Below are 8,970 nucleotides of genomic sequence, written 5' to 3'. Positions count from 1 at the left end.
CAGAATTAAAATTTTATAAGTGAGATAATCCAATAAGATTAAAATTGAAGTTACGTTAGGTTAGAGGGTGATTTGAGAAATTTATCTTTATGGGTATAAGATTATTGTTATTTTTCCGTGGATGGATTTATTAACGTTCTGAACATTTATAGACAGAAATGATAGTTTATCCTTATTTTATAAAAACAACTACATATAAAAATTTTAAAATACTATCCCAATTAATTCTCAAATTTTTGTAAAATTTATGCCATAAACATAATTATTTAAATTTACTAAAAATAATTTTGAAGATAGAAAAAAATAAGGCGCATATATGTCTACTTATGAGGCAAAAGGGATTCGTTTGATTCTAATGAGTACTCCATAATTACAATAAGTATTTCTACAAGGATTTTTCTCTTTTGTGGCAATTTTTTTAATTGTGGCAGTTTAAAATTCTCACAAAAATAATTGTGACAGTTTAAAAATCTCTAAAATTTGAGGTGTCACGAATTTTTTTGTGGCAATTTTTTAAAACCGGTAAAACCTTAATTAGTGACCTTTTACTCTTTTTGATGAGGTTTTGTATTGGTATTATAACGATATAAATTAATTAACTTTACAATTATCTTATATGTATAAATACTAGAAAAAACAACTAATCAATCACCCATATAGAAAAACAGATTCATATTTATATATATAATCAAATTTTATAAGCGATATAATCCAATAAGATTAAAATATATAGACAAATGTTATTTACATTTATAATCAAATTCCATAAATAATACATTTAAGCTATACTCACATTTATAATTAAAATAAAAATAAAAGTACAAAAACAAGGTGGTAATTGTTTTCATGTCTTTGTAAAAGAGTTGATTATTTTAGCAAAAAAATTACTTCTAATAGAATTATAACATAAAAAATCAGTTTACAAATATTAAGAGTTGGAATCTATGGTAGAGAGTGATACATATGAAATATTTAACAGAGAGCTAATTGGGCCAAACTTCAGCCGTGCAATGTGGGAGCCTGACCATGCAACGAGTGGATCAAAATAGAGGGCAATTTGCCAAAGACTCCATGCGTGCAATGTGGGGAGATGGGCCGTGCAATGTGAAGCATGAAACAGAGGCTAGATAGGCTAAGGAGGGGCCATACGTTGCACGCATGAGGTCATATGTCCCACACTCCAATTGGTCCACTTCCAGGGGGCCTTAATTCACTCACTAAGTCCTCTAATTCTTTAACACTTAAGTGATCGACTTAAAGGTCGACCTAAGCCCATAAAATCAAGCATTAATTGTCAATTTTAAAGAAGATCAAAGGAGCTTATCTTGAAGGAAAGACTCTAGGAGAAAACTTAATTAATGAAATTTGAATTGATTTAGTTCTTATTTTGTATTAGTTTTGAATTTGGAATTTGTTTTTGGGTTAGTATAAAAGGAAAAGAAGCCACATATGTGAGTCTTCTTCGGCAGTTTTTACAATTCATAATTCTAGGTTTCCTTTTGAAGCATGAGTCATTAATCTCCTCGGTTAAGGTTAGGAGCTCTATTGATTCTAATGGATCAATGTTATAGCTTTTCTATTTTTGACCAATGCGTTGATGTTTTCTTAAGGAAGAGTTTTTGTTCTTCATCTAAAGGGTTTGGATGTGTTGGAAAAAATTCTAAATCTGACTTGAATTCTTTTGATATCTTGAAAAAGTTATTTATTTGAGTTAAGCTTGAAAACTCATTCTCATAATTCTTATCTTTTGAGCATTGACTTGATAAGTGACATCGAATCAACTAAGTTTGGTTCTTGAGAATTATGCGGTTTTTAAATCAGTGAACGTGCTTAACCTCTTATCACAATCAACTAATCAAGGAAGTGATAATTTATTAGGATTAGAGAAATTAGATTACCAAGAAATTGGAATTTGATTATTTATGGTTTGCCAAAGATACATCTTTGCATAATCAAGGTAGAGAGTGAATATTACTTTCTCAACAATTACTGTTTCAATTTACTGTTTTTATGCAATTGTTCTTAAAACCCCAAAGTTTGATTGTCTGAATAGAATAATCAATTGACTATTTCTTGCTTAGTCCATTAATCCTTCTGAGAACGATAATCCACCTTCGTGGTATTACTTGATACGATTCGGTGTACTTGCTGATAGTTTGTGGTTTTATAAAATCTACATCACTGATACGATATTGTGTTAAGAGATACATTAATGAAAGATAATCAGAGAAAGTTAGATAGAAATTCCTAGAATTAGGGCCAAAAAAATAGAGTTTCCAACTAAAATAATGTATATCCACTGTATTACCTCTTATTCCTATTTATAGCATAATTATCTAAGTGAGCTATAGGCCCAATACTAATCTTAACATTACTCTCTCCTTCAAAACAACCTCGTCCTCAAGGTTGCAAAAAAAGTATATATTCTAATTAAAACGGTAAATCCTAATTACAATTAAAAAATATTTAATTCTAAAAATAATATTTTTTACGCTACTGCTCAAAATAAAAAAATACCACTGAAATCCCATTAATTAAAAACAATCCTAGTAAAGACCCCATATAATTGTTGTTTTTCCATAAATAAGCTCAGTCTAGTTTGGAAGACAAAATTCAATGCAAGCTCATATTGGTCAACTTTAATATGAGTTTGGGCTTGGACTATGCCCATAGTGAAGTCCAACTCTAGGAAAGGGGGTAAATGCTTTTCCACTCTAAGTCTTGATATTATTGAATTGTTGTATGGTTGATATTTTTATTTGGAAATTGCTTCTTTCAAATCAATTTCTAAATCTGAAATGTTGTTTTGAATCATTTCTGGTAAAACTTGTTGAAAATTTTCTTGGTAATGATGCATGAATGGTATCTCAAAGGTTAGCCAATCAACTATCATATTGCATAGCCGCTAGAGCCAGAATCATGTCAGATCGTGGCCGATCAGTATTTCCGGTAATCTCTTGAAAATGTTAAGCTTCAGATGTTCCTTTAGCATTCCACAACTTTCAAGTACAAAGAATCCACAAAGATCATCATGCCAAGGAATGTGGCTTGAATCCGAACCACCATGGGAATGGTTAATCACTGTCAGCATGGTGTTTAATGAAAGCACCATTTGATATGGTATTGATCAAGAGATATAGAAAATGAAAAATAATCAGATAGAAATTCCTATAATTATGACCAAGAGGAAAATTAGAGTTTTTAATTAAAATCATGTATATACACAATATTACATCATATTCCTATTTATATCATAATTCTTTAAATGAGATATAGGCCCAATACTAATCCTAATAATTATGCAATTGTCATCTGGATTCTCTAAATGTGTTAAACAATGTCATCTTGGGCAATATGTAGGCAATAGGTTCAAAGGAGGTTGAGAGAGTCATATATAGATTCCTATCAGCGTTGCCTAGTAGAGAGTTTCTTAATAGGACATTTCGAGTCACAGATGATAAAAAAATGTTCGATATACATTCTATGGTGGCAGAGGAAGTGGTGGCTAAGAGTGACCAAGAGTTGACTAGTCTATAAAAAAAGGACATGTGGTGATTCAATAAATTGAAGACGAATTTAGGATGCTCCAGTTCTCTAGAGGTCTACCGTGCTCCATATGCTCAAACTCTGCCAAGTGTCAAGTTTTTATGTAAAAAATTTCTAAAATGCTTCAAATGAGATTTGAACCCTTCCCCTCATGGATACAACAAGGGTGATTAGCCACCATGCTAGAACACTTCTTATATAGACAAATTATTTTTACTTATATTCAATTTATTAAAAAAAACACTTCTTATATAGAACACTTATATATATACTTTTACTTATATTCAATTTATTTTAATTTTAAAGTCACTCATTTTCAAATTAATTATATTTTATTTAACTATAAATTTATTAAATATATAAAAATTAAAAAGATAAACAAAAAATTTATTAATCACAATTTATTTTTTTCAATAAATACTTATAGTATATAATAATAGGTAAAGGCTCACATGCAGTTGTTTTCATATGAAGTTAATAGTTGAAAAATTTTAGATGATATTTAAACTCATGCAAATTATTGTGCTCCACACCAGTCTAATGGACGTCAGAACCGAACCGGTGTAAGGCTACTGGGTCACTCAATTATTGGTTCAATCGGTGAGTCACTGGTCGAACCGGTTAATCCGGTATAATTAAATAATTATATAAAATGTAATTATTTTTTTATTATAAATATTTTTATTTTGTTTTTATAAAAATAATTATCATTTTCAAATTTTAATACTTATTAATTAGTTTACATTTATTGTATTATTATAGGTGAAAACTCAGATACAGTTATTTTCATGTGAAGTTGATATTTAAGAACCATCAGATGATTTAACAAATTTGACTAAATATCATCTAAAAATTTTCAACTATTAACTTCTTATGAAGACAACTGCATGTGAGCCTTTACCTATTATTATATACTACAAGTATTTATTGAAAAAATAATATTAATAGATATCATATAATCATAAAAAAATAAATTGTGATTAATAATTTTTTTGTTTATATTTTTAATTTTTATATATTTAATAAATTTATAGTTAAATAAAATATAATTAATTTAAAAATGAGTCACTTTAAAATTAAAATAAATTGAATATAAGTAAAAGTAAATATTGTTATATATATTATAATTTGTCTATATAATAATAAGAAGTGTTCGATCATAGTGGCATGATCACCTTTTTTTGTATCCATGAGGGCAAGAGTCCGAATCTCATTTATAAAGCATTTTAGAAAATTTTTAACATAAAAGCTTGACACTTAGTAGAGTTGGAGCATATGGAGCACAGTAGACCTCTAGAGAGCTGGAGCATCCTAAATTCGTCTTCAACTCATTGAATTATCACATGTCCTCTTCCTATAGGCTAGTTAATTCTTGGTTACTCTTAGCTACTACTTTCTATGCCACCATAAAACTTTCCTATATATATATATATATATATATATTATGAGATATACATACACTTCAAGAAACGTACAAGAAAGGTGAAATATATATATATATGTTACGGTGGGTAACCGGAGATTAATGGATTGGATGGCGTTGGTTGGCCCAATTGTTGGAAAGAGGAGGCCTTCGAGTGGATCGGCACCTGGGGGGCCTCCGTCCGACTTGTGTGCGTGAAAGAATAGGGGGTGGTACCTGCAAAGACACTCCAATGCCTAAGTCAGCGAGAGTGTGAGCAGGTCTAGAGAGTATTGGGACTTAGAGATACCTGAGGAATGTCAGTGTATTTATAGTGGTGAACCAATAACCACCGTTGAGGTAGTGCCACTTTTTTAGGGTGTTAACCGTCCCTTTATCTTGGGGAGGTTAAGATATGGATACTGGAAGTGGTTAGAGAGATTTTAGAGGCAGTTACTCATTCGAATGAGTGCTTATCTGCCAGCTAACCCCCGTCCCCGACTTCTTTAGAACAAGTCGTGGTGAACACCGACTTCGTAAGACGAAGGTCGGTGCCGAGTGAGGCTCAATCCGTGGGATTAGGCCTTTTGTTTGGACCTGGGCCTTTACTGTTGGGCCAGGCTATGAACAGTGCCCCTACTCGAGCCCAATTTTCTTTTCAAGATTTGGGTTCGAATATTCTACTCGGGGTCGTAGCCGACTTGTTGGAGGACCGACGTGATGGTCTGAAACCGACGTGACTTTTCGTAACCTTTTGGTTCTGACAGTTATGTCTAATCAAGCGTCGTGTCCGTTAGGGATGTGCGTAGGGATTGATGGCCTTGGTAACGATGCATTCTCATTAATGACTGCCCCTAGCATGTTTATAAATACTTTCCCTCTCTTTCGTTGTTTCGTTTCTGCGATTTTTCAAATTTCTTCTTCCTTTGTTCGTGCTGCATTCTTGTGTTCGAAGGCTTTTGCTTCCTCCAATCCTGATTTTCAGATAAAGGTTAGCTTTTTCTTCTTCTGTAACATGCCTTATATTTGCATGCCCTTATTTTGTAGATAAGTAGGTTGGTTTGTAGATTTCTGTTTGGTTTCGTATCCCCTCCCTTTAGAGACCGTATTTTTTTATTTTTCTTTTCTTTTTTCCTTGTAGGTTTTTGTCACCTTTTTTAAGAAAAGAAATGGCTTCCGTAGATATTCTTTCCCAGTTGGTTGATGTTACAGTCTTAGAGGAGGAACCTTCGGTCGATACTGAGTTTATCACCCACCTTCGTACTCGCCACAGAATTTGTACTTCTGATGAGGATGAGCCGAAGTATGAGTTGGTAGTCCCGGGCCCAGAAGACCGGGTTTGCTTTGGGAAGGCCAATGAAGCGGCCCCTCATTTTTTCTTTATGTATGATTGTATGATCACCCGTTTGGGTGTTTTTCTTCCTTTTTCAAATTTTGATATGTCTGTGTTGCGTCACTGCCGAGTTGCCCTTACTCAGCTTCACCCTAACTCTTGGGGTTTTTTGAAAATTTATCAATTTATCAGCCAGACTTTGGAGTTCCCGACTTCTCTGAAGATTTTTTCTATCTTTTTCATATGACCAAACCCTTTAGTGGGCTAAACAATAAGCAACAGTGGGTGTCTTTCCGGGCCATACAAGGTCGGAGAGTTTTCACCCTCTTTGACGAATCCTTCCATGACTTTAAAAATTATTTTTTCAAAGTTCAAGCTGTAGAGGGTCACCACCCCTTTTTCTTGGACGAGAGTTCTTCTCCTCGCTTTCCCCTGTATTGGTTGGAGGCCTCCCCTTGTGAGAAATATGGTCTGGACGACCTAGACGAAGTGGAGGCGGCCATTGTGGGGTTCCTCCGAGAAGTGTAAGGGAGGGCCCCATATTTGGACACTAAGAAATTCCTCCAGGGGTCTCCGACTTTTATCCAGGCGCAACTAGGTAGCTTTTGTTTTTCTAATTTGCTTCCGACTCGTGATTTTTAGTTACTACTTGTTTTTACAGAGATGGCGAAGAAGAACGCTCAGGAATCTTTCTAGAGAGTCCAGGAGGCCAAGGCGAGGTCTCGAGCCAGGACTGGTGGCACCAAGGCGATTATCTCTTCTCCTCCTCCTCCTCGGAACACGGGGACTCTTTCTCAGCCCATTGTGATTTCTTCTTCAGCTTCATTTCGGCCGCCCCCCTCCGCCCAACCTCTTCCTGAGCCAGAGAAGAAGAAGCGCAAGACTTTGGAGTCTGGTTCTTCTTTTGAAGGTGAGGTTAAAGCAGATGCCCTTGCATTCGTCCGAAAGTACATCTACCCCAATGCTCGTATAAGTATGGATGATGTTTCTGTTCGGAACTACCTTACCACTCGGGCTGAGGAGGGTCTTAGTGCGGCGGGTGTTTGTGGTAAACTCTTATATATTTTTGAGAAGACTCCTCTCAGCTCTTTGGGTTTAACCTCGAGGGTTGAAGAGCTGGAAGGAAGGGTTCTTATATATCAAGAGCATGAAAGGGAGTTGAAGGAGGAAGTCGCCAAGCTGAGGGGGGAGAGAGATAGCCTCCGGGAGAAAGAGAGTAAGTTGTAGGCCCAATGCAACATGGAGGTGGGCTTGAGGAAAACAGCACAGGAGAGTTACCAAAGTTTATTTGAAGATCTTGTGTCTGTGAGGAAGGATCTGCTAAATTCTCGGAATGCATATGCCGAGTTGGAGGATTCGATTGCTGACGGGGCCGAGGAGGCTTGGAGGATTTTTAACGAGCAAGTCGGAGTCATCGCTCCTGACTTGGATCTTTCTCCTTTGGATCCTGATAAGGTTGTTATCGATGGTGCCATAGTGGATCCCCCTGCTCCCGTGATCGTTTCCGAGTCAGAATTGAAGACTCGGGGGCAGAGGATTATTGAGTCCCCTCCTCGCCCAAAGGATGCTCCGAGCACTTCCGTAGTTCCTCCGACTTCCTCTTCATCTCCTATGGATGCCTCTCTCCCTGGTCCCGATGCTGCTCCTACTACTCCTTCTGGTGGTGATCCGTCTACTCCTTTGAAAAAATGATTTTGTTGGCTATATGGGGGCCCGGCCTGTGGGTCCCCCTTTTTAAACTCTTTTATTTGTTGTTTGTTTGTGGTTTGCTGAACAATTTTCTTTTTGGCCTTTTAAGGCTGTAAGCAAAACATTTGATAATACCCTTTTTTCATAAGGGTTTTAAGTTAACAAAAAATAAATACCCTTTTTGGATAAGGGTTTAAGTTACCTTTCGTGTGCATGCTTTTCTGTTTTTGTTTGGTACTTTAGAGAATTTTTCCGACCTTTTTCTTGGAAAACCTTTTCTTTGGCTTGTCTTTATGAGCTTGACAGTCTTTTGGGCTTAGGTTTTTTCGATCTCTCTTTTCCACTATTCCTTTATGCTCAACTTTGTGGTTTATTGAGCTTTTATGTGTTAGGTTATTTTTGCGATGCGTTTTTCTTCTACTCGGTTCTTCATTCCGATTTACGGGTCGAAGTGTTTCCGAGTTTTTCTACTCGGGTTTTCATTTCGACTTATGAGTCGGATTGTCTCCGAGTTTCTTACGATCAACTCATATAACCTCTTTACACCGACTTGTACCTCATCGTTTTATCCTGACGACCATCTAGGTCAGTTCATGGGATTTTCACGTTTTGTCGAGCTTAAGTCGGCGCGTTTCGTAGAGAGAAAAAAAAAGAGAAAACAAGAAGGAATTTATAAGAGATATTTGTAAAAAGATCTTTATTTATTGGGGGAGGGGGTACCTTACTGCTACTACGGGCTTTTGACAACCTATTTCCCTTAGCCTCTACTATGATGCCTCGTTAAAAACCCTTCTCCAGAAAAAACCCTTTTATTTTGGAAAAAAATCATGAAGTTGGGAAAAGAGTACATCAGGGAGTAGAGTTCGCTTTTAACTGTAGTACTTTTTCATATTACAAGCATGCCATGACTTCGGTAACTCGGGGCCGTTCAGGTCGGTCACTTTATAATAACATTTTCCTAAGATCTCATTGACTTTGTATGGTCCCTTCCAATTAGCAG

This window comes from Arachis stenosperma, chromosome 1 (genome assembly GCF_014773155.1).
Source record: "Arachis stenosperma cultivar V10309 chromosome 1, arast.V10309.gnm1.PFL2, whole genome shotgun sequence".
Taxonomy (NCBI): Eukaryota; Viridiplantae; Streptophyta; class Magnoliopsida; order Fabales; family Fabaceae; genus Arachis; species Arachis stenosperma.
Note: the sequence above shows the minus strand (reverse complement) of the source record.